Source organism: Odocoileus virginianus, chromosome 3 (assembly GCF_023699985.2).
Source record: "Odocoileus virginianus isolate 20LAN1187 ecotype Illinois chromosome 3, Ovbor_1.2, whole genome shotgun sequence".
NCBI lineage: Eukaryota > Metazoa > Chordata > Mammalia > Artiodactyla > Cervidae > Odocoileus > Odocoileus virginianus.
The window spans coordinates 42,298,949-42,325,759 of record NC_069676.1 but is presented as its reverse complement, the minus strand read 5'-3'; the positions used below and the strand labels follow the sequence as shown (position 1 = coordinate 42,325,759).

The window sequence follows — 26,811 nt, the reverse complement described above, 5'->3', positions numbered from 1 at the left end:
GTGAAACTGAATGCAACAGCAGGGTCCTCAAAATAGCTCCTCTGACAGCTTGAGATTGGTGGGGAGACACTAATTTTATGGGCTTGTGTTTCCTCGATTCACAGGGACAGCAAAGTGTCCTTCCCAGATAGGACTAGAGCATTCATGGTGGTTTTGGAGTCAGGATAGAGGTGCTGTCTGTCTGCTTGATCCCAGGAGTGCCCTGTGTGAGCAGAGATGCTTGTGTCAGGACTCTGGAGGGTTCAGACCCTGCCCTGGGGAGCCTGGCATTGTTGCCAGGAGAGCCTCCAGTTTTGTGTTCTGCAGAACCCCATGTTGGCAAGCCCCACCTTCTGGGAGCAGGGTCTGGCCTGGACTTCAGGCTGAATGATGGGCAGGCTCTGCTATCCCCATTTCACAGATGAAAGAGCGAGGTCCAGAGTTTACCTGATTCTTTTCGGCACACTTGCAGAGTCAGGGGCAGGGTTCAGTCTACAAACACTTCTCTATGCTCTTCCAGTTCTGTGCCAATATGGGTCACCCCAGTGACTTGCTCCCATCCTTCTTCCCTGCCCTCATCTTCTTTCCCTCTTCTCCCATCCTCTGGAGCTCTGCTGTTCAAAGGTAGCCACTAGCCACGTGTGGCTACTGAGCCCTTGAAGTGCGGCTGGTCCAAAGATGGGCTGGAAGTATAAAAGGGGCAATGGAGTTTGGAGACTTGGTACAGAGAAAGAATGTAGGCTTTCTCATTAATAATTTGTATATGGATTACAAGTTGACTTAGATATACTGAGTTAAATCAATTATATACATTTATTTTTAATCTACTTACAAGGAAATTTAAAATTATAGATGTGACTCATGTTTTCTGGGGAGGTGCTGCTCTGAGTCTTGCTACTTGAAGTGTGGTCCCTGGACCAGCAGCACAGACACCACCTGGGAGCATATTGAAAATGAGGGATCTCGGGGACCCTTCCACACCAGCTGCGTTAGAACAGGAATTTTGACAAGACTCCTAGGTGATTCTGCAGGCATAGCCCATGCTAGATAAGGCCCTGCCTGCCCGGGTCTGAATCCCATCTGTAAACAAAGAGCATGCCCCTCTTCAGGTCCTTACTGGAGTCCTGAGGCAGGGCAGCAGTGGGCCAGCATGCTCCAAACGGAAGCAGCTGCTCTGATGAAGGGATTTTCTGTTTCCAGGTTGTAGGAACAGCCTGGGGGGACCCCTAAGGCCCCCAGATCTGACACGTGAGGTCACAGTGAGCCAAGGGAACTATGCCCTTTAAGAGGGACCGCTTCTGCCTGCTGTTGAAAGCAGCGACCTGAACCATTTTGGTTCAAAGATCTTTCAGGATATACACTTGGAAGTTTTTGGATTTCTAGTCAACCAAGAGGGAGACTTACGATAGTAACCCTGACTGTCTGGTGAATTTGGGGTTCGTCTCTGCAGCTTTGAACAGAGCTTGCCCAACTACGCCCTGTCTTGGTGGGTCTGCTTTCCTCGAGGTGTAATTAGAGAATTGCTGGGCTTGGCCAAGGTAGACACATTCTCTGAGCTGCCAGGTCCCAGGGGCTGGGGAATGGGTGACTGCACAGTGGGACAATGTTGGGGCTGTGCTTGGGCTCCCCTGGGGACTTGCTGTGAGCCAACCCACCCATCAGTGCCCTCTGCTGGGCCTGTCCTCCCAGATGTGCTGCGCTGGTGCTGTGCCCACTGGAGCCCCAGGGAGGAGCGCAGAGAGTGAGTCCAGGAAGGGGGAGCTGATGGCTGGCAGCTCGCAGACTCACTGATGGCGGTGGCCGTCTTCATCCTAAAGTCAGGATCTGCTGCTGGGACTCATGCCGTGCTCCTCCTAGCTCTGGGTTTAGTGGACAGAGTGAGGTCCCTCTTGCCAAGGATCTGGTGCTGAAGGAGTTGATTCTGGTCACCCGAGTGTCTATCTCATCTATGATTTTGTAAACTCTGATGGCAACTCCAGCCTTCCAGGATGTGTTCCCGGGATGGAAGAGAAGGGTGTGCACAGTAGCTCAGGGATCTGCAAGCAAGAGAGCCCCTGTCCTAGGAGCGGGAAGCTGGCCTGTCATGCAAAGCTGGGGGAGGGGGCAGAGCTAAGGTGGCAGGTGCCTAGTGCAGGGCTGGAGGGAGTGTGTGGCTAGAGAGGCCCTGGGGGTGCAGCACCGGCTGGGTGGGCCCGGGTCATAGGGACATCCCCTCCCTGCCCTCGGAGGTGGCTGCGAGGAGTCAGGCCCCTGCAGGGCTGCAGACCTTACCTGGGCCCAGGTGGGGGCTGGCTCATTTCCTAGCCACAGTCTGACAGATGGACCAGGCGCGCAGATGACAGGGAGGGGCATCAAAAATAGTGCTTAACCTGAGTGGGGCGGGGGAAATCTGTATTCTTTAAAAGCCTTGTGCTTATGTGTTTGCATTTTCCTTATGGGTTCCCTTTTTTCCCCCTCAGTTTCCTACAAGAGTTTCTCTTGAAGAATCAAAAATTTTCACATTGAGAAATTTGCCCCAGCTGCTTTCAGGCAGAGGGAGAGGCTTTGCTCCCGCCCAGATTGGATAGTAGGGGTAGGGGTGAGGGCAGGGGAGGATCAGGCAGGCTCAGGGAGGGTAGCAGGATAGGAATCACTGTCCCACCACCCCGTTCCCCTCTTCAAATCCTGCTCAGTCTCCCAGCTCCAGTGCCCCTTCTTCCAGGAAGTCTTCCTGACCACCGTCTTGCGCACCTGTCTCTGCTAGGCGCTTCCTCAAGTGATTTACATGATTCTCCCTTTAATTCCTACAACAGCTGCGAGTGACATTATTATTATTATCCCCATTGCCAAAGGAGGAAACGAAGGCTCAGAGAGGTTAAGTGGCTTATTTGAGTGTATGTTGTTGGTGAGTAGTCGAGCTGAGATTCTAAATCAGGACTTTTACTGCATACAGTAAGTGCTTAACAGTTTATGGCAGCAGTTGGACTGGATGTTGATTTCACAGTTCAGTCAGCAAGTCTGAAGCGAGCCACTTAGACTTGCGGTCACACCCGTGGGTGTGGTAGATGGTGGGAGGGGTGGGGCCTTGAGAGAACAGACCCATTCGGTGCTAAACAGATGCCTAATAGTGACCCAACACTGGCCCTGGGTGAAGCCAGCATCCTGCCTTGAATTTGGGGCTTCTAGTTGGTGGAGGGTTGGAGCGTGTCACACACCCAGGCCAGCCCTCCGTCTGGTGGCCTTGGCCACTGACGGGCCCTGGGCTCAGGATTGTCTGGCCAACAAGTCCTGGTGTAAATCCACATGTTACTTCTCAGTGCTGACTCCTCCTCACTGATCATCTCTCTAAGGTAAGCATATAATAGGAAGAAATACAGTGTGGCGCTCGAGGTTGTTTCCTCAGCCCTGACCTCTCCTCGGATGTCTATACCATGCATGACCACATGACCTTGACCACTGTTCAGAGATGGCTTGGTCTTTCCTCCCTGGCCTGGTATTAAAGATCCCACTCTATCTCCTTTTGGTAGGATGAACATGAGGGCAGAGATGGGCCCTGGCCTGGGTCCTACTTGCCATGGCATGGGTCTTCAAGCTGGAGGGGCTAACACAGACCAGCTTTCTGCCTTTGTCAGGGACACCCCATGCTTCTCTGCATCGCCTGGTCCATGGCTGTTAACTGTTGGGGTCTATATGGTTTGCAGGTCACTGACCTCAGGACATGTAGGGCAAGGCTGTTAGTTATTTCTGATGTGTTTATTTAGTCAACAAATATTTGTTGAGTAACTGTCAAGATTGGGGATTCCCAGATGGCATAGTGGTAGAGAGTCTGCCTGGCAGTGCAGGAGGTGCAAGAGATGTGGGTTCGGTCCTTGGGTCAGGAAGATCCCCTGGAGGAGGGCATGGCAACCCACTCCAGTATTCTTGCCTGGAGAATTCCATGGGCAGAGGAGCGTGATGGGCTATAATCCATAGGGTCGCAAAGAGTTGGACATGACGTAGCAACTGAGCACGCACACATGCTACCCATCATGAGCAGCAGTAGAAGGACACTAACAAAGTGGGGGACACCTCTATCTGCATTTCGGGCCTTGTCTGGGTCCTTGGCAGTCAGGGCCTGCAGAGGCTGTGGTTGGGGTGTGGCTTGCGCTGTGACCCTGGCGCCTCGGTTTCCGGAGGGCAGTTTGAGACCCCGGGCCTCATAGCTCACCTCCCCTAGAGCCCCCCAGTCACGTGACAGCCCCCTTTTATGGCCTGGCACAGCGACATTTTATTGTCGAATTAGTAGGAATAACAGCAGAATTTTAGTGGCTGATTGGGAGCTGTATATTAGCGACTGTATTAATAAGTGCATAGTGACAGGAGACCAGTGAGAGTGAGAAAATGAGACAGAGTATTTATCCCCTGTGCAAAATCTTTTTTATTATTAAAGGCACTGGGTTAACTGAGGATAGATTTAATGCCTGCTGGTAATGTTATTGGATCAGCAGCAGCTGAGGGTCCCCACTGCAGACCAAGCTGCAGACCCCTCATCCAGGATCACTGGATTTCTTGGAGAAGCTGCAGGGCTGGGACATTGCAGACAGGAGCACATTCTTGGGACTTGCCCTGAGCCTCCTCCCTGCGGGCAGATGGTGGGCAGTTGATGTGAGATGGGGCGAGTCTCTCACCCATTTGGAGATGAACAGTGTGGTCGGCGTAGGTTCTGAGGTGTCTGAAGAGAGAGATTGCAGGGAGAACATCAGAACTGGTGCAGGCCCACCCCTGACTCTCAGGGGAGCCTCCCAGCAGGGGACTGCAAAACTCGAAGGTCTTACATACTGGGGGCAGCCAGGTGATACCCCTCACCCTGTGCTCTGTGCTGTCCAGTGCTAGCTGAGTCTGCTGTGGCGGTCCAGCCTTGGAGAGGGATGGGTGTGCCTGGCTCTGGCTGGGAGAGCCCAGCTGCTAAGGGCCATGTGTGGCTGGAGCTTGACGTTGTGGCCACCTTGGCACTGTGGGCTGTGGACCATGCATTTTGTCAGGAAGACCGTGCTGAAGACCCTTGGCAGCTCTTAGGCCTCTAAACATTGTAGAGGAGTGCTAGAGGCTGGACTCTGAGACAGGAGAGAAAGGCATGGAGCCAGAGATGCCAGCAGTTGATGGTCTCAGCCAGCCCTCCTTCCTCCTCATGGACGTGTAAGCCCCCTTGAGCCTGCTTTCTTTTAGCTTCAGTCTAGCTCCCTTCTCCGCTTCTCTGCGGTTCTCCTCCGAAGGGTCAGCCAAGGAGGAAGGCTTGAAAATGTGTCTATCTCTGTGGGTCTGTGACATTGCCCCCTTCCTCTGTAGACTGACATGTTTCTGATATGGGGTCTCAGGAGAGCTGACTGTGATTTTATCCTGCCTGGAAAAGACGGTGCTGACCTCCTGGGTCCAGTGGCAGGGGTTCGGTGGAAACTTGTGGACAGTCAGCATTTTTAGCCTCCAGTGCATGCTGGGAGGTCTCCATCCCCCCTGCCCCGCAACCATGTAATCCTCTGCCTCAGACACAGATCTGCCCAGGTGCCCAGTGAGAGATGAGAGAAGATCATTTCAGGAAACTGTCATGTACTGCTCTGGAGAGCCTGAGTTGGGTTCCTGGGAGTGTGGAGGTGTGTGTGGGGTCCTTTCAGGAAGGTTGAAGGGAAATTATTCATTTCTCTAATGTTGGAGTTTTGGGGGGCTTCCCTGGTGGCTCAGATGGTAAAGAATCTGCCTGCAGGCAGGAGACCCAGATTTGATCCCTGGGTGGGGAAGATCCCCTGGAGAAGGGAATGGCAACCCACTCCAGTATTCTAGCCTGGAGAATCCCATGGACAGAGGAACCTTGTGGGCTACAGTCCAAGGACTAGCAGTTGGACACAACTGAGCGACTAACTCTTTCTTTTTGGAAGGCAGGTCCTTACCTCCAGTCTCTGCTCCCCAGCATCGAGTCCTGTGTGGACTGCTCACCCAGCAGGGTTCTGGCTTGAACAGCCAGCTTTGGAAGTAGTTGAAAACAGCTGTTGGCCGTATTGCCTCTATAGCTGAAGAGAGCAGATGAAGGTTGAATGACAGTAGTGTGCTGGGCTTGGGAGCATGTGGAGGGTACCTAAAGGGCCCAGGAGCTGGCAGCCTTTGGGGCCACAGAACTTTCTGTTTCAGAGGCTGATTGTACAGAGACTTGCAAGTGTCCAGGGCCCTGTGGTGGTTTAGCCGATCTAGGGCTGAGGACTGGAAAATCTGTGTGATTGTGGATTGCCTCCATCTTTTATTACCAGCAAAACTTTAATTACAGTTCTCACTAAATCTACTATTTTCTGCCAGCATTTACAAGGCAATAAATTTCCCCTTCTCTCCTTAAACAATCTGAACCTCCAATAGGGCAGTGCATATGCATCGGAAGATATTGATTCCCCGAAGAAATTATAACAGCATTTGTTCTCAAGTAAACATACAGAGAGGCTATTATAACACCGAGGAAGTGTCGATTATCTTTGCTTTATTAAACAACACAGCTCTCAATTGGAAGCACATCTAAATTATCAAGAGATTGGTAGAACAGGCAGGTAGTGATGCCTGGAATGAGGCTTTGAGTAGACGGACTCTAATGCAGAGGTTAGAAGGAAGGCTTTGTCCCTTTCTCCTTGTTTCTCTGTTTCTTATCAAACCAAATTGCCCCCCACCCCCACTCCTCACCCCTGCGATCCTTTAGCATTGAAGGAGCATTGATCGTGGTTCTCAGCTAGGGAGTGGGCAGCTCATTGCAAGTTGGCAGCAATGAAACTTGCATAAGGCCGGCCAGCTGGCTAATGGCCCCATGTGTATTGCAGACAGTAAACACAAGCTTTTTAAAAACTTCTTGTGGTGTTACTGGCAGGTAGAAAAGGTTGATGCATTCATCAGCCTAATTTGGAAAATGGTACACTGTCCATCTTTGCTTTGGAACACCCAGAAATGTATCCCACTGAGCAAAAGAGTGATCAGCCATGACCTCATTCCCACTAGGCAATTTGAGACAGAATATTTTATTATGAACAACTTGGTTCTACAATCCCACAAGAGCAGAGATGAAATCAAAAGTCTGAGGATGTTCTGTGCAATGCGGACATATTCTACACAGTGTTTATGGGCTGTTAATTGACATCCTGTTAATAAAAAGATAACTTCCCCCAAACCAACTTTCCATGATTAAATAAACTCATGAGACATGGGGGTGAGACAAAGTTAAGTAGATTACATCACTGCAGGACTTTTCAGAGGCTGTATATTAATATGCAATATGAACCTGGAAGAGGATGAAATATGTGAAGTGCTCTGAATTTTTTTTTTATTTTTTTAATTTGTTTTTTCCATTTATTTTTATTAGTTGGAGGCTAATTACTATACAACATTGCAGTGGGTTTTGTCATACATTGAAATGAATTAGCCATGGATTTACATGTATTCCCCATCCCGGTCCCCCCTCCCACCTCCCTCTCCACCCGATCCCTCTGGGTCTTCCCAGTGCACCAGGCCTGAGCACTTGTCTCATGCATCCAACCTGGGCTGGTGATCTGTTTCCCCCTAGATAGTATACATGTTTCGATGCTGTTCTCTTGAAACATCCCACCCTCGCCTTCTCCCACAGAGTCCACAAGTCTGTTCTATACATCTGGGTCTCTTTTTCTGTTTTGCATATAGGGTTATCATTACCATCTTTCTAAATTCCATATATATGTGTTAGTATACTGTAATGGTCTTTATCTTTCTGACTTACTTCGCTCTGTATAATGGGCTCCAGTTTCATCCATCTCATTAGAACTGATTCAAATGAATTCTTTTTAATGGCTGAGTAATATTCCATGGTGTATATGTACCACAGCTTCCTCATCCATTCGTCTGCTGATGGGCATCTAGGTTGCTTCCATGTCCTGGCTATTATAAACAGTGCTGCGATGAACATTGGGGTGCACGTGTCTCTTTCAGATCTGGTTTCCTCGGTGTGTATGCCCAGAAGTGGGATTGCTGGGTCATATGGCAGTTCTATTTCCAGCTTTTTAAGAAATCTCCACACTGTTTTCCATAGTGGCTGTACTAATTTGCATTCCCACCAACAGTGTAAGAGCGTTCCCTTTTCTCCACACCCTCTCCAGCATTTATTGTTTGTAGACTTTTGGATAGCAGCCATCCTGACTGGCGTGTAATGGTACCTCATTGTGGTTTTGATTTGCATTTCTCTGATAATGAGTGATGTTGAGCATCTTTTCATGTGTTTTTTTGCCATCTGTATGTCTTCCTTGGAGAAATGTCTGTTTAGTTCTTTGGCCCATTTTTTGATTGGGTCATTTATTTTTCTGGAGTTGAGCTGGAGGAGTTACTTGTATATTTTTGAGATTAATCCTTTGTCTGTTGCTTCATTTGCTATTATCTTCTCCTAATCTGAGGGCTGTCTTTTCACCTTGCTTCTAGTTTCCTTTGTTGTGCAAAAGCTTTTAAGTTTCATTAGGTTCCATTTGTTTATTTTTGCTTTTGTTTCTAAAATTCTGGGATGTGCGTCATAGAGGATCCTGCTGTGATTTATGTCTGAGAGTGTTTTGCCTATGTTAAATCTAGTCTTGGTAAATTCAAAAAAATTGAAATCATTCCAGTTATCTTTTCTGACCACAGTGCAGTAAGATTCTCAATTACAGGAAAAAAATTATTAAAAATTCAAACATATGGAGGCTAAACAACACACTTCTGAATAACCAACAAATCATAGAAGAAATAAAAAAAGAAATCAAAACATGCATAGAAATGAATGAAAATGAAAACACAACAACCCAAAACCTATGGGACACTGTAAAAGCAGTGCTAAGGGGAAGATTCATAGCATTACAGGCCTACCTCAAGAAACAAGAAAAAAGTCAAATAAATAACCTAACTCTACATCTAAAGCAACTAGAGAAGGAAGAAATGAAGAACCCCAGGGTTAGTAGAAGGAAAGAAATCTTAAAAATTAGGGCAGAAATAAATGCAAAAGAAACTAAAGAGACCATAGCAAAAATCAACAAAGCTAAAAGCTGGTTTTTTGAAAAAATAAACAAAATTGACAAACCATTAGCAATACTCATTAAGAAACAAAGGGAGAAGAACCAAATTAACAAATTTAGAAACGAAAATGGAGAGATCACAACAGACAACACTGAAATACAAAGGATCATAAGAGACTACTACCAGCAGCTCTATGCCAATAAAATGGACAACTTGGAAGAAATGGACAAGTTCTTAGAGAAGTATAATTTTCCAAATCTGAATTTTTTTAAAAACAAAATTCACATCCTGTAGGACCAGAGTTTTTACAAAAGAGTCTTTGAAAATCAAGTGAAAGTAGAATAGACCATGGAAAGTGGTATGGATTTTCTTTGCTGTGTTGGGCTTGGAGAAAGCCTTAGGGGTGAGTCTGACTGGGTAGCAGGAGACTCAGGCTCTGATGGTCAGGAAGCCGAAACCTTGCCAGAACGGTGCCCGAACCCTCAGTGCGCTTCTGGGAAGATGTGCTAAGTGCTGCTTACAGGGACGATGGCTTTTAATTTTATAACAATAATATAGAAAATATGAAAAAGGGGAATTAAGAAAATTAGCATCTCTAGATATAACTACTCCTATTTTTGGTGAAAAAAATTTAAATTTTTTTTTCTATTTATGAATATAATTTATATTTTTTCCCAATCAAAATTAGGCTCATTTTATGTATGGCAGCATTACTTTTAGTGACTGAATTGTATCCCACAGTATCAATGTGCCATCTTTTATTTATTTAGTTTCTTACCTTTGATCATTTATTTGTTTCTATATTTTTTTTGGTTAGAAACAATGTTGCATTTATTAGTTGGGTACTGTATATCTTGTGGGAGGGAGTTACTCAGCTTTTTTCTAAAAAAAAAAAAGTTGAATTGCTTGGTCAAAAAGTATGCCCATGCTTATGGTTTTCAGTTCCTATTGCCACACTGCCTTCTAGAAAAACCACTTGAGCTTACATTCTCATCAGCACACGGCCTCTTTTCTCCCTGCTCTTCAACATGCTACAATTTTCCTTGTGAATATGTAGGGCCAGTAGATGGAAAATTGTATCTTGATATTTAAATTGGCATTACTTTGATCTCTAGGGAGATTTTCTTATATGTTTGTTGTTCATTTGCATTTCATTTTTAGTTAATTTCCTGGCCACACTAGATCAATTCTGTTGGTTCCAAACAGAGACATGTCTGACTTCTCTGGTGAAGGCTCTTATTCAGGCTTCTAGATGGTGTCCTAAATCCCTTTCTATTTTGTTTGTTAGTCAGATCCCAAAGGGTCTGTTTTAAGTTGTCTGAAATGATATCTAGTCTCAGAATATCTGAACTGAAAGAGCACATAGAGGACATTTATTCCATCTCCCAGTTTTACAGATGAGGAAACTGAGACCTGGAGAGGACAAGGAGCATGCCCAAAGCCACCCAGCGTGTCTCTCCATCTCTATCTACCTGCCTGTTTCTTTCTCAGTCATATCTTATTAGAATATGATGTTTGGAATGGCTCATTCTGTCTGGAACCATCTGCTGCTCCCTATCCATCACTTGGGCTAAAGATGGAAATATTGGGTATGAGGCTGAGATCCCAAACTGTCAGTCTTACTGAACGGGACAGATGAGGAGAAACTAATGTGAATGTGAATATCCTTGAAGAGGACATGACCCTAAAAATCTACTGTGATTCTAAATAGATTTAGGTGATGTTGTCAAGTTTCAGCCTGTTCAGGATTTGTCTTAACGGACAGATTCAAGTCATTTATATATAATTTATGATTTTTAAATGAAAATGGGCAGTGCAAAAGACATTTAAATTGTCTTTCAAAAATCATTTTCTGTTTAAAAAAATCATTTCTTTTCTTAATAGAACTTTCATAGTGAGATTATGTCTATTCCATTAATTCACTTAGAAAAATCCTTCATAGGTTGTGTCAGATAGGATAGGCTAAGTTTGGTGCAGTAGCAAGTAACCCATCCTCCACCCCCCAACCCAAATCTCTGGGGTGTAAAAAACAAGAGTGTATTTCTTATTTACTCTAATGTCCAGTGGGAACTGACTGGAGGCTCTGCTCAGCAGAGACACTCATGGACCCGGGTTGATAGAGACTCTGTGTCTACAAGTGCTTCTGTGGTCGTCTGGGCAGAGGACATGGATAGAACAAATCACCCACCGATTCTTTTGTGGCAGGGATTGGTAAAGTATAGCCTTTGGGTCAAATCCGACTTGTCATCTGTCTTTGTACATTCTACAGGGTAGGAAGATACGTATATTTTAAACCACATCTTCTATTGGTTAAAAAAAAATCTAAAGAATCACATTTTGGGGATACATAAAAATTATATGGATTTAAAATTTCCGTGTCCACAAATAAAGGTTTCTGAAAACACGGCCACACCCATTAGATTACATGTTATCACTGGCTGCTTTCACACTATAACACAGAGTTGAGTAGTTGTAACAGTGACCATGCAGCTCACAGAGCCTAGATATACACACTGTCTGTTGTTTTAGTGAAAACGCTTGTCGACCTTTGTTTTAAAGCACCAACCCGGAACTGGTATATGGTACTCATGCTCACAGTTTTTTGGTCGAAACAAATCTCTTGGCCACCTTTAGAAGAGATGGAGAAATGCCCATAGGAGGGAAACTTGAAATATTTAATGAATTACACTGATGACAAACTCATAGACAGAGGGAAGATGACTTCTCCCTAGTATCTGGCTGAGATCTCACCAATTCTTAATGAATTGAATCTGAGCTAAAGATAATTTACTTTAAATGCCTGTTGAAACTCTGAAGAACCTATGTTTGTATAGACCTAGCCCTGCCTCAGAATGACTGCAATTGATCTGTGATTATTCTCATAACTTCAATTTACAACTTGATAACAACAGCTGGAGAAATTTATAAGCAACCCAATGAGCAATTTTAAGGAAAAAAAAATCGATTCCAGTTCTTCAGAGTACAAGGGGACATTTGATACTGTAAATTGTCTGAGCTCAGCTAGAAAGAGGAAAAGAAAAGTGTTTATTTTCTTATTTACAGTCTCCATTAGGGTAAGCATTTTGACCCTTATCTTGGGGTGATGTTTCCCAAACAAAGCTGGAGGGGAACTAGCAAGGCTGGCACCGTTCCCAGAGACAGTTATAGTCGTATGCCCCTCCACCAGCTTCAGACACCTTCTCCACATTAAGTCCATAAGTGCTAAGTAAACCAGCAGGAAAATAAGATGTGAGTAATTTCCAAACATTATCTCAGGGTTGCTGGATTTAGACTCCCCTCATGAAAGGGCTTCCCAGGTGGCTCAGTGGGTAAGGAAATCCCCTGCCAGTGTAAGAGATGCAGGAGATGTGGGCTCCATCTCTGGGTCAGGAAGATCCCCTGAAGGAGAAAATGGCAACCCACTCCAGTATTCTTGCCTGGAGGATCCCCTGGACAGGGGAGCCTGGCGAGCTGCAGTCCATGGGGTTGCAAAGAATCGGACACAATTGAGCAACAGTACACACGTGAAATGTAGACACATGCTTAGCTTTCCTCCCTGAGTCCCTGGTCACCGACGCCAGTGTGCAGACAACACAAATGAGCTTCAGGCAGTCCCTCCCTAGCCCCATGGACATGCAGACCCAAGAGGACAAGCCTGGGCATTCTGACCAGCAGTTCCAGAGCAACTGAGGCCACTGAGTAAGTGAGTCAGCCTCACTTACTATGGTTGCCTGTGATGTTTCCTCCCTGCCTTCTCTTCTGCAAATTACAATCGCTTTCTTTTAAAAATCTGAAAGCTCTTGTGCTTTTGCTAACCACAATTATTCGGAATGAATCATCCCCTGAGGACACGTCTTCATGAAGACTTGCCTACTTCCTTATGGTTCTGGCAACTGAGTAATCAGAGGATATAAGAGCTCTTGTTCTCTGCCATAAAATACGTTTATAGAGATATAATTAGCAATAGTATTATCTTCATTTGGACTTACCCATGCTAAATGTCCTACAAGAGTGGTTTACGAGGTGATATGAATGGTAATGGTATTAATAACGCGATTAGCCAGAAGTATCAATATTTCCCACCACTTACTGCCTCCTAATGAGGTTGTGTGTGGAGTTCTGGGATGGGAAAGAGCTGGTGGATTTATAGAAAGTTGTAAGGAAGCACTTAAGAGTCATTAAAAGGAACTTGCTAGCTTCAACATGTTGAACTCTTGTCCTTCCTCGAGCTAGTAGCTCAGGGCAGGTTTCTGGACACACAACCCAGTGGCCCTGGACCCCTGCTCTTTGCTCTGTTCAGGCCTCCATAGATGTTGCCCCCCATGGCCTGAGATGCCCACTTGTGGCCCATTCAGACATCCTGCTCCAAGGGGCTGGTTCTTCTGCTGCTCCTCCAGGAAGCATTCAGAGCACTCACTGGGGGGTTTAAAATTATTCCATCTTCCACTGTGAATGACCTTAGCTCATGGGCTATCTCATCTTCCAACATGAGTGTGGGGTCTCTGAGATGGATGTAACATTTCCCATTTTAGTATCTTTTGTAGCGCCCAGGGAGAAATAGCCTTCCATCTCCACCCTTTGAGCATCCCTGCTCTGTGTCTTTCAGCCTCTGCAGGTGCTTTTGCCTGCTGGGTGCCCCTGGAGTTGTAGGGGTAGAGCTGGGAGGCCTTGGATGCCCTTTAGTATCATTGTCACTTTACAGAAGGGGAACCTGGGGCTCAGAGAGTGATCTGCTTTGCCCTGGTCTTACGTGGTGAGTGGCAGAGCGGGGAACAGAGCATGTCTCCCTGTTCCCAGGCCTGGCTTGGGAACAGGTGGGTGGCAGAGGAAAGGAGAGTCACTGTTGGGAGCTCCAGTGCCAGGCCAAGGGTGGTTCCAGCCATCCCGGCAGAATTAGGGGGTCTTCTCCTGACTGAGGGAGACTCCTCTGGAAGTGGGAGGGCAGCGTGGAGGAGGGAGCTCTGGGGCTGCGTGAGGGGCCAGCTCTGCGCCGATCCTGCTGGCCAGGACTGAGCCTTGGTTTCCTCATCTGGGAGGTAGGGGTGATGCTCTGGTCTGCGGGCCTCCCTCTGTGTCTGTGGGGATCATGCAGTAGACTTCCCGAGAAGGTGCCTATGCTTGTGTGATCCCCTCCCTGCCCTGGGAGCTGGGGCGGGGGCGCAGGAAGACCGTGAGCGCAGTGAGCAGACCTCCTGCCCAAGGCCCTGCCCTTGGGTTGGCAGTGGTGGCTGGCCCCTCGCTTCCTCTGTGCGGGGGCGCTCCCTGCCCAGGCCCCTGGTCTGCCTCTGGGAGCTGCTTCCATCCATGCTGGGTGGGCAGCCTGTGGAGCAGTGTGCCCTGCGGCACTTCATCTCACACCGACTCTGACACATCCTCCTGATTCATGGCCAAGAAGCCTGCTCAGTCGGGGATTAGCTCATCCCTGTCCCCTGAACCTTTGATCTCAACTTGGGCACACACGCCTGAGCACAGAGAAGACTATTGGCCACTAAGTTGGGGCTAGAATAGTCTCACTGGCCCATCTGTCCTGAAGAAGTGGGCAAATGCTTGTTGATTTTGTCACCGAAGCCTGCTTTTTGGGCATCGTGCAGGACATTTCTCAGAGTGTCTCTGAGGGCAGAGCTGGACTGTCCCCTTAGTCTCCATGTAGGCCAACCCCAGCTGTCACCAGTGGGCACTCTGGCCCTCAGAGAAGAGAGGGACTTGGCCAAGGCCTCAGGGAAGCCTTGAAGGAGGGTGGGTCACTGGACCCCCAGACACCAAGGTCTTCTCACCATGAAGGTGAGCACAGGGGAACCATGGTTGTGATGGTGGAAAAGAGATGACAGGCTGCCCTGGAGCACACCCCAGGATGGGGTCTCTAGGAAGACCTTCTTCCTCAAGCCTGGCCTCTGAGAGGAGACCAGACTGAAGGCTAGGTGCAAGGTTCTCCCAGTGTTCCCCTGGCGGGCACCTGCAGTGGTCAGCAGTTTGGGCTCTGTTTTATTACTCTGGGGTCAGCAGGGACAGCAGGACCACTGACCTTTTAGCTGCACCCCCTGGAAACACCAAGAAAGTACCCGTCAGCTTGGGAACTCCTGAGCACTGGTGACTGTCAAATTCATCTCATACTCACATCGGAGAACATAGTAGGTGCTTGACATACAGTAGGTGCTGAATGAATGAATGAATGGTTGAGGAGAGTGCGTGGAAGAGAGGGTGGTTGGACTTGGTCTTGGCAGGTTTTGGAGTCTTTTCTTGGAGGAAAGTGAAAAAATCCTCCTGAGTCTCACCTGAAGGATAGCATCCTTCCAGTGTCCCAGGTGAGCAGTTTGTGGGAGGGGCCAGTGGTGGGAAGTGGTACCCATCTCCACTCCCCCCTTTGCCGTCAGGGCTGCCCATCCATTGTATATGGCTTCTCTTAGCCCTCTCAGATCCTATTATGCCAACATAAATTGAGTTACAGCATCAAAAGCTCTTTGTTTGGTGAACCAAGCACTTTGTATTAGTTACTACATCTGTCTTGTTATTTTGCGTCATCTTCACTAGAAGCCTGCCTGCATGTCCTCGAGGAGAAAGCTGTAGAGACTAAGTGATTTATGAAATCTATTTGGATCTTTTGGGTATTCTTAAATGGGATAAATATTGGCATGAGGCTCCAGTACTTGCAGGGGAGCTGAGGAGAGGGTCCAGTGTCCCCCTTGCCTCAGGAGAATCATAGCGCCTGGGGTCCCTCATCCTGGACACGATCAGCGAAGGTGTGACTGATTTTCTCTATAATTTAATTAGGAACAGTCTGTTAGAAACAGTTCTTGCAGAATGGATGTAGGGATGTGAGGATTTCTAAGGCCGCCAGTTCTTTGCATCTGTACAGTTTAAAAAATAGCAGTTTTCCCCACATTATAAAAGTATTATGGTGTTCATTGTAGACGATTTGAAAAATAGAGACAAATCACAATGAAAAACAAATTCTAGTTCCCATCACTGAGTGTAAAACACTGTTAACACTTTAGTGTGTGACTTTCTAGAGACTCTTCCAGGGGTGTGTGTGTGTGTGTGCACGCGTGCGCCAGTATATAGGTACTTACAATTTTTACAAGAAAGGGATCAAAAGTGTACTTGCCTTTTATCCTCACAGCTGTGGTGTCTTTGGTTCCCCAGGAAGCTGGCTGGCTGTCAGCTCACATAAAACCTTCTTCTTCCCTGGCCACCACTGTCCCCTAGGGAATCTGATCCATCTCAACACTCAGCAGGGTGATGGGAAATGGACCACATGTCACCAACACCTAAAGCTCTGGGCCTGCCGGGGGGTCCTCGTGGGAGAAGAGTTAGAGCTGAGTCCCCCCGGGTGCCCTCGATGGCTCAGGAAAGACCAAGCTGTTCTGCGCCTCTTGGTGACTCTTCCCTGCCTGGGGCTGGATGGATATTGACGGGGCCCTATGTGGCCGGCCTCTTGGGCCTTGAGGGCTGCAAGACCCCCAGTTGTTCCCTTGTCTCCTGCTCTGCCCTTTGCCTCACCCTAGATCACTTAGGAGGCCCTTCTGCCTGAGGATGGCTCCGGGGAGGTTGTGTGGCCTCGCATGCAGGGTACAGAATTTGGAGTTGGGGCGGGGGCGGGGGAGGGGCATGGAAGAAATCCATGCTTGGCAGGCCTTTCACCTTGTGGAGGAGAATAAGGAGCCTATGAACTTCGGTCTTCTCGCCGGCCTTAGAACTTGACTCTTCTTCCCTCACTCACTCACAGGCGATGTTAAGAGCTCTCTGCCTTAGTTTCGATTTGTGAGGGAGTATTTGTTCAATGTCCACTTTCCATTTTCCTGGAGAATCAATCCTCCTTGTCAGAAACACATAGTTCTGAGGTGATGTGGGCATCGAACTCCCGGGCGGTGGGAGGGAGGCAGGGCACGTGTCGGGTGGGGACAACACTCCTTATTCAATATTCTTTGACCTCCCAGCTCACCCTGATTTGGTTCAGTCGATTGTCCCCCTGCTGTCAGGAAGGCCTGCCCTTGAACGTGGCTGAGGATTCATCACCTGTCAGAGGCAGCCAGGTGTGTCTGCACATGGTGATGCTGGGGTCTCGTTAGTCAGCTTAGTAATTAAAAGCAAACAAAGCCCGGATGGAGACCTGTTGGTGTTGCTGGGGGCACTGAGGCAGAAACCAGTGGGAAGGCTGACAGGTTCCAAGGCCTGGGAAGACATGGTGTCCTGAGAGGTGACAGAGAGGTGCCAAGTCCCCGCCGTGGGGGAAGCACATGGCCCCATCCCAGGCCATCCTGCATGGCCACTAGGTCCTTGCTCCCATCTGGGCCTGGGTCGCACCTCCTGTGCTGTTAGAGAAGGCCAGCAAGGCCTGTTCTCACATCACAGCCCTGCTGGGTCCTTCATTGGAATTAAACCGGGTGTTGGCAACATCCTAAGAAAGGACTAAATCTTAGTTATTGAGTAGTACAGAGGTGGGCTTCAGACCCAGAGCTGCCTGACCCTTGAGACTTAACACTTGCTCTTTTTCCACAGGTGGCCTGTGTAAAGGGCTGAATGGGTGGCTCTCTCCAGAGGTATGTCCATATCCTTGAAAACCGTAGATGTGACCTTATTTGGAAAAAGGGTCTTTGTGTATGTAATTAAGTTAAAGATGTCGAGATGGGGTGACCATCTTGTGTTTTTCATGTGGGCCACAAGCCTCATGACAAGTGTCCATTTATAGTAAGAGAAAGGCAGAAAGAGATTTGAGACAGGGAGAGGAAGACACAGCTGGGAGAAGAGGAGGCAATCTAGCCACAGAGAGACTGTGGAGTGATATGGCCACAAGCCAGGGTATGCTGAGCCACCAGGAGTTGGAAGAGGCAAAGAGTGGACTCTCCCTTGGAGTCCCTGGAGGTTGTGTGGCCCTGATGGATTTCCGACTTCTGGGCTCCAGGTCTGTGAGAGAATACATTTCTGTTGTTAAAAAGTTTGCTACAGCAGCCGCAGGGAAATAACACAGGGTGGCTCAGCCTGTCAGAGCTGGAGATCTGCAGCCCCTTGCTATTGTAGCAGCGACTTTTTGGATTTGGGGCAGCCCTGCTGGAGCAGGGCCTGGCCACGGCAGCATGGAGCACCTCTTGTATCCATCCTTCCAGGCCTCTCGTGACATCCATGGCATCACAAGCTGCCATAGTCTCCATGTCCTTCTCGTGTACCCCAGAGTCCCCAGCCTTGGAACACAGCGAAAGCTGACCTGATGTTGCACATACATCTTTTATGAATGGATTTTGCTCAGCTCTGAGGTTGTCTGTTTCTTGCCTGGAGGCAGTGGCAGGAAGTTGGTGCTGTTTGGGGCCCTTTAGCCCTGAAGTGGCCTACTCCCTCTCCCGCCTCACCGGCAGGTGACCTCACAAGAAAGTTATAAATAGCAATCAGGGATGGGTTCTGAGTGCCTTGAAGTGGAAGTACCATCATTTGATGACAGTTCAGTGCAGGGGAGACAGCAGGACGCGGGGGGCCATCGCTTCTCCTCCGTTCTGATGGTAATCAGAGCAGGCAGATGTCTCTGACAGCTGGGGCTAATAGGCTGTCAGACAGGGCCAAGCCGGCCTGGGACATCCTCTGTGTGTCCTGGCCCTGGTCCAGCCCAGACCAAGGGAAATCAAGCATGGGGCTGAGGAGGGAGGCTGTGGACCTGCTGGCAGAGACTGTGCCCACCAACCTCCCACCCCCAACCCCAGGATGAAAACTCACTCACTGGGAATGGGGTGGGGGAGTCTCCTCCATCCAGTCTGGACAGTTTTTCCATTTGTGGGAAAAGGTCATTTGAATTATTGATGAGAGATGAAAACTAGGCTAATTCAGTTCAATTTCTCCAATGGACAAAACTATTTATAATTAACCTAGCATCAAAGGTCAAGGCAGTGGTAAATGACTGGGGTGGCAGAAGAATTGCAATAGGGACCCACTTTGCGCTGAGGTGGAATTTATGCAAGAACCATCTTGAGAAGTGCTCTGAAATGAATTTCTGACTCAAGACCAGAGTGTGGGGCTACCTGCAATACCTCAGCATTGGGACATTTTGAGCAAAAGAGGGTCTGGGTCTGTTTTTTCAATGTGTGGCCCCGAAGAGGGGGTGAGCCGGTGGTTTCTGGGGAAGGGAAACCAGGATGTTCTTGACTTGTCCATCCATGCAGCTGGGGCTTTGTCTTTGGGAGGGACCCTGGACCGAGGTGTTATTCAGCAGACTTGACAGGAAGAGGACTCAGGGGTCTGGCAGAGGGTAGTGGTTTCTTCTAGCGCATGCCTGGATCCTCCTCCAGCCCCCAGGGTGCACCTGCACACGTCGGGCAAGAGCAACTCGGCTGTTTTGGCAAAGAGTTCTGTCTCTGACATCACATTGCATCTCTGGAAGGTGTTCTCAGTCCTTCTGGGAGTTAGGTTTCTGATTTTCTGAGGACTTGGCTTCCAGTAAGACCTCCCCACTGTATGACTGGTCCCTTTAGACTTAAGGTCAAGCTAAGGCCTCACCACTTCTGTCCTGGGACCCCTGACACACACCCTAGGGAGGGGAGGAGAGGAGTCCTGTCCTACAGAATGTGACTATAGCTCAGTAGACCAACCAGGCTGCCTTGGGACACTCTCTTCAGATGTTTCCCATTTGTTTCTTGTTTTTATTTTTTAATATTTATTTATTATTTGACTGTGCTGAGTCTTAGTTGTAGCATGTGGGATCTTTGATCTTTAGTTGTAGCATGTGGGATCTGGTTCCCTGACCAGGAATTGAACCTGGACCCCCTGCATTGGGAGCACAGAGTCTTAGCCACTGGACCCCCAGGGAAGTCCCTGTTCATTTGATTTGTTTCCTGGGAGGCTGAAGCTGATTTTGGAAGGAGCTGAGGGGGATATATGGGTGGCCCAAGAATGCCTGGTGAAGACCAAATCTGGCTCTGCTTTCCACTTGTCCTCATTCAATGTCCTTGATCCTGTAGAAACTCTTGGCTTCTTGACTGAAGATTTGCCTCCCATTTGTCTCCTGAATATATGGCACTTAATCACCTTCTAATCTACCATATGGGGCTTCCCTGGTGGCTCAGCTGGTAAGGAATCCACCTGCAATGCAGGAGACCTAGGTTTAATACCTGGGTTGGGAAGATCCCCTGGAGGAGGGAACAGCTACCCACTTCAGTATTCTGGCCTGGAGAATTCTATGAACTGTATAGTCCATGGGGTTACAAAGAGTTGGACATGACTGAGCGACTTTCACTTTTCAATCTACCATACACTTCCCCTATGTATCATGTCTGTTGCTTATGGTCTGTTTCCATGTCCACAACTGCAAATGTACGCTCCTCCAGGGCACAGATACTGTTTTGTTCACTGCTGTAGCCTAAGTAAGATCTTAACAGACATTGTTAAAAGGACAAATGAACAAATGACTAACACTTCTTTCCCATAGACCTACATAATTTTTTTTTTTACCTTTCTTTCTTTTAAGGTTAATTCTCTGATTCTTAATTTTATTTTAATTTTTTTTGGCCTCTTTTTGAGTGGAGTTAAAGTTTGTGGGTTCTGATAAACAGTCTGCTGGAGGAATATGAAACTACTTCCTCAAGATGGGTTCCATATTCTTTTTGAAACAATGCTTTCCACAGACCGTATCTGTGCACGTCCATGACAGTCCCTGGGGACCTTCCACCTCCAGCTTTCCTTCATGCTGGGGCTTGTGTTGTTTCACCAAGCTCTGCTCTCATCTCCTTTGGTTTCTGTAGTTTTGAAGTCCACTCACCTCTCAGTAATAAGGAAACAACCGCTGCTGCTGTGTGTGACCTCCAATTTTAATTGGATTTCAGATCGGTTTTGAATGAATGAGTGAAGTTGTTGGGCTGGTGGAACAAGCACTTCTAGTAATGAGATGAAACCATTACATTAATTTCCTTGGGACCTCTTCCTTCCCCTGCTCAGATTGTTTGCAGACACTGGTCAATGGTACATATAAATTGAGGTCTCAAAAGGCTAAATTAACAATTAATCGGAAGCATTTCTAAGCCCCTAAAATGGAAATAGTCCCTTGATTGTAAGAGGAAATCTACCTTCAGAGACCGCTTGTTATTGAAGACGTGCACCTTGAACACATCAGGGGAATGTGGAGTGAACTCTGGTTTATAAGGTCCAAAGGGGCAAAGAGTGTTCATACATCAAAGACATAATTCTTAACGTTTTGTCAGATCAGCTTTTCTCTTTCCTTGTGTTAACGCAAAGTCTTGGAGGAAAAGGCATCTCTGTCAGTCAAGGAGGGCAGCGGGTTTGATTTAGAGACATGACCCAGCGGCCCCTCACACTCACTCTTCCCTCTTACAGTGTCTCCTCAGCCTTCTCTGAGGCATTTGGCATCGATACCCCTGCCTTTCATGCTCCTTTCTCCTGGGCCACCATGCTCCCTACACCTGGATTTCAGGCCTCTCTCCTTGCCTCCAGTGTCTCTCTGCCCACCCTTTCCGAGCGCGAGTTCTGTCATTACCTCGCTCAAGAATCCTCAGTGACTCGCCACTGCTTGTAGGAGAAAGCAGGAGCTCCTCCCCGGCTTCCTGCATGCGCTCCCTCCTCTGCACCCTGACCCCACCCCAGGTGTGCTCCCTGTAGGCTGGCTCTTCCTCACGCCCCTCCCCACTCCCCACAGCTCTGCTAAGTCTCGCCTCCAGACTTTTTCACCCATTGTTTCTAGGGTGGTCCGTAGTATCTGTTGTCTAAGCCAGGATGGCTTTGATAAATGAAAGGGGACACTAGTAGCAATTGTGTTGGGACAATGAGTGTAAATTGGATGGTCCCAGGAAACCGGGAGGTGTGGTCGCCTTAGCTGTGTCCTACAATTGTTTTCTCACTTTCCATCTCTGTTTTCACCCCCCTGCTCAGCTCTCCTCTGGAGAAGGAAATGGCAAACCACTCCAGTATTCTTGCCTGGAAAATCCCACAGACGGGGGAGCCTGGTAGGCCATAGTCCATGGGGTCGCAAAGAGTCGGACACGACTGAGCGACTTCACTTCACTTCAGTTCCCCTTAGATCTTTCCAGTCCTTGATAGATCATTTCCAGGAGGTTTCTCTTGGTGAGTCGGAGAGTCTTCTCATGGTAAGTCTCCATGATAAGGCTGTGCCAGAAGCCCTTTTGGTTCCCCTGGCTCTGTGCTTCTCATCTGTACATCTCCCAGTAGCGCGTGGGTACCCAGAGCAGGAGCAGGGATTCTGTCTCAGGAGGGGTCATTCCTGTCAGTGCCCAGAATCAGACCACCGGTGAGGGCACCTGGAGGAGAACGTCAATGGTGGCTTCTCAGGACCGGTTCTGGAGCAGATGCAGAGATTTTGCCCTAGATGTGCATCTCCAAGAATGGTTCTCTGGGCCTCTGGTGACTCTGGGTGCTACTGACCATTCTTTATCACAAAAATGTGAACCATAAACAAAAGAGAAAAAAATATCACACAATGAATCCAAGCCTCTGCATGCTCACCAAGCAGATTCAACAATTATAAAACTCTCTTTGTTTTGACTCCTCTGTTCCCAAGGGCCATGTGGTTTTTGGTGTCAAGGTGGAAGGAGGAAGAAAGGCTGGAGAATGCACACCTACTTCTTAACTATCAGGAAACGACACCCAGACTTTCTCATTCCTTTTGAGAGAGTCCATCTTACAGCCAGTCCTGGCTGCAGGAAAGGCTGGGACATAGAGTCCTTTGTTGGCAACTGCTTCCCAGGCAGTGCTGTTCCATTAAGAGGGCACGTCCTGGCACTGCTTTCTTGGTTTGTGCAGAGCCTGCTCGAGTGATGCCATCACTCCGGGACTTCTCACTCTGCGACTTGTTGCTCATCTTGCCCACTATCTAATTCTTTTCCAGATATCCCCGGGCCCTAGGGAGGGTCTCTTTGTAGCTCAGCCTTGGCAAGATCCAGATGAAAAAGAGATGTGGACAACATGACATGCATCCCTCAGGGAATTCTGCTACTAATCAGAAGAAAGATCTTTAAAGCAGTTTAATTGATTCTTTCTTTAATCTGTGTTTTTTACTATTTAACATTACTTTCTTTCCTAACCTCTTTGTGAATTCTCCAAAGGTTGACAGCAACTGTAACATAATTTTAATCAACTTCTAGAGGAATGCATAAAACAGGTTTTCAGAAGACATAGCTTTCAAATAAAATCAGTAGTTGCTCTTATAATTTCCTTGTCGAACTTTGATCGATTCCTGCTTTTTTCTGAAAATAGCCCCTTATTAGTTAGAATGCAGTATTTACTTATAATGTACATTGAGTTGTTCTGCAATAGTTTAATATGCTTTTTTTTTCTTCCAGGGAAGGGATAGGATATTGTATGTCTTGGTTCCTCCTTTATCCTAGCTCAGGGCTGGACACAAATATTGCTGGTGGGTCAGTAGACTGTTCCTCTGTTGCCTAGAAAAGAAGTGACACACGAAGTCTGAACGCTAACACTTAAAAAAAGCTCAAGCTCTATGTGGTTTTGGGTTTGGTGCAATGTTATAGAGTTGGGAACCTCTGCTCTCCTTGTAAAGTAGCTCTATTTCCTCACTGTTATACACAGGCCAAGGGGCTATGAAATGTATAATCATGGACACTAGGAGGGGTCAAAATGAAGGACCATTTAAATGTTTCATGGGAAAAAAATGTGCATCAAGTGGGGAAGGGAAAGAGAAGGTAATGCCCGTGCCAGACAAGCCTGTGGTTTTGAGTCGGCTTCTTGCCTGAGGGGGAGAAAACCTACATAGTCACCAGGAGACGTGTTTCCAGGCATTTGATGGCACTATAAATAGCATAAACAATGACAAGTCCCATGAACATCACTGATGGAGGAATTTGCCTTGAAGTTTCTTCTGGGATCTAATTTAAAGGAACATCTTGGTGAAACTGAGGTCATGAGGGAGGCAGAAATAAGTGGAGAGAAATGCAGTGTGACAGCCGAGCCCTCCCAGCCCGCCCGCCAAGCTGCGCTGGCTCTGCTTTGGGGAAGGACTCCAGGGACGAGGCGCTGGCGGGAAGTGACCCCGCAGGAGACAAGGGCTCCGCAGCAGCAGCCCCACAGGTCTGCTGCCACCGAGGCCCTGCGGAACAGAAGTGTACCGAGCAGAGAAGAGGATCCAGGACGAGAAGATCAGAGTTCAAGTCTTACCTCTGCTGTTTGCTGTATACCCTTGAGTGACCTTGAGCAAGTCACATAACCTTGAGCAATGACACTCCCTCCTCTGAAAATGGAGCTGAAGCTGTGGCCCACTTGGGCTGCTGTCAGGACCTGAGCAGTCACATGTCCAAGGGCAGGAAGGGTGGCTGTCACGCTGTCAGTTCATTAATAAGAAGGTGCTGTCCAGGCAAGTTTTTATTGGGTTCCCCAGTCTGACGAGTGATAAAAAGCCTGCCTGCCAATGCAGGAGATGTAAGAGACGAGGGTTCAATCCCTGGGTCGGGAAGATCCCCTGCAGGAGGAAATGGCAACCCACTCTAGTATTCTTGCCTGGAGGATCCCATGGACAGAGGAGACTGGTGGGCTACAGTCCATGGGGTTGCAAAGAGTCAGACACAACTGAAGCGACTTAGCACACACCAGTCTGCATATTCTGTTCAAGGCTTTATTTAGGCTTTTAGTTTGTGAAAAATAGACTTTCTTTCTTTAAAAAAATCAGAGTTGGAATATGAAGTTGGAAAGCAAGAGGGCACATCCAGAACATTGTGGGTGGGCAGTGGGTTTCATCTTGATCTCTGGATGAACTGTGCATGTCTCAGGTCGCCTAAACCTGCCTGCAATCCCAATGCTATCAAGAGTTTAGCAAGTAAAGAGCACCCAGGCACAGAGGGACCCGTAAACGGGAGCCTACAGATCCATTCCATGGGCCCTCAGGATGCACTTTGCTCTGCAGAGAAGACGAGATGCCTCGTGTGGGGTCTAGGAGATCAAACACGAGGGTCCTGCTGGCTCAGCAGTGATACCTCTGCTCCTCAGTCGCCCAGCAGAGCGGAGGCCTGGGGCTCCAGAGCCCCTGGAACTTGTTTCTAGAAGCTGTCAGGAGGGACGCTTCCCTCCACAGGGCCCTGTGCCCTCCAGCTATTCCTGTCCCTGCCCAGGTGGTACGAGACAGAACGTGAGCCTGTTTATTTTCAAAGTGAAGCTGACTTTAGTCTCTTGTTCTAGGTGGTTCTTATTTTAGCTAAACCCTACAGTGTCTGCTCTCAAGGCTGCAGGAAAGATTTCACTGTGTACAGCAGACAAAGAAGCAGCCGGCGGGGTCCGGAGCCCTGAGAAAGGATTGGGGGAAGAGTACAGCGCAGGCTGTGGGGGTGAAGGGCTGGGAGGGTTTGCTTGGTTCACAAAATTCTGTTGATCTTCCTGGAAATTGTGTACGTATATTTTGTCTTCAAAACAACATCTTCTTAAAAAGTGCTGGGGGACTGCATAGGGGACTTGAAGTTTCGTCCTTTTCTGAGATGAATGGGGTTCTTTCTGTGCTCACAACTGAGGTCTAATTCCTGCTTATAGAAAAGGAGTCTGGAGAGAGAAGGGATTTGTTATTATTGGTTTTTAATACTTTATTGAAGTATAGTTGATTTACAATGTTGTGTTAATTTCTGCTGTACAGGAGAGTGATTCAGTTACATATACATACATTTTTTTCACATTCTTTTCCATTATGGTTTATCACAGGATATTGAATATAGTGCTATACAGTAGGACCTTGTTATTTATCCATTTTCTGTATAATAGTTTGCATCTGCTAATCCCAAACTCTCAATCATTCCCTCCACCATGCCCCCTCCCCCTTGGCAAACACAAATCTGTTCTCTATTTCTGTGAGTCTGTTTTTGTTTTATAGATGTATTCATTTGTGGTCTATTTTATATTACACATGTAGGTGATATATGGTCTTTATCTTTCTCTTTCTGACTTACTTTGCTTAGTGTGATAATCTCTAAGTCCATCCATGTTGCTGCAAATAACATTGTTTCATTCTTTGCTCTGGCTGAGTAGTATTGTGTATACATACCACATGGTCTTTATTCATTCATCTGTTGATGGACATTTAGATTGGTTTCATGTCCTGGTTATCATAAATAGTGCTGCTATGATCTTAACAGTGCATGTATCTTTTCAATTTATAGTTTTGTGCTGGGTATATGCCCAGGAGTGGGATTGCTGGATCATATAGTAATTCTCTTGTTAGTTTTTTGAGGAACTTCCATAATGTTTTCTAAAGTGACTGCACAAATTTACATTCCCACCAGCAGTGTAGGAGGGTTCTCTTTTCTCCACACCCTCACCAGTATTTATCATTTGTAGAGAGAGATGGGATTTGGTGTGGGACGGAAGAAGGTGTAGGGGTGTATGAACCTCTTCTTTAGGGTGGATGGCACTGGAGTCTCCCCAGACTGAGTGGAAGATATTTGCAGCCCTCTGAGGCTTGCAGGAGGATGCAGATATTGTAATAAGCTGCATGAGTGGGCTATGGGAGCTGAATTTAATTTTAAGTCCGCTGGGAGATTCCAGCAGTGTGTTTCCGTGGTTCGGAATCATTATTTACAATGAAGCACTTACAGAGAAGTAGTAAAGTTAATGGAGGTTTCAGAGGAATTAGCCTATTCCATTCCCCAATGGCACCCCTCTGCAGTAGCTGGATCAGGTGAGGAGGTGGTGCGCTGAGCTAGTGGAGTCTGGGGGCGGGGGATGGATGAAATCAGCAAGGACCCTAAAGCAGTGGGATCCAAGCCTTCAGAGACTTGCAAGCCTGCCTATGATCAGCAACCCTGAGGGGCTTTGTTGGGGGTTCTGGGGCTTTGCTGGGCCTTGTGGCTCCTGGCTGAGTCCGTGCTCTTAGTTCCACCAACCATGTGGTCTTGCTGCTTCTGTAAG

General features: G+C 47.6%; 1 protein-coding gene across 2 annotated transcripts in view; it reads left to right on the top strand.

Moving 5' to 3' along the window:
* The first annotated feature begins 3,130 nt into the window (after window positions 1–3,130).
* The window catches only part of FSTL4 (follistatin like 4), a 657,291-nt gene continuing 633,610 nt past the window's right edge, over window positions 3,131–26,811 (top strand). Inside the window, exons 1-2 of one of the 2 annotated variants that reach the window (XM_070465356.1) lie at window positions 3,131–3,308; window positions 17,464–17,504. The gene's annotated coding sequence lies outside the window, so the exon portion shown is untranslated. The remainder of the gene's footprint in view (window positions 3,309–17,463; window positions 17,505–26,811) is intronic. The other variant, XM_020908080.2, reaches the window with a different exon arrangement.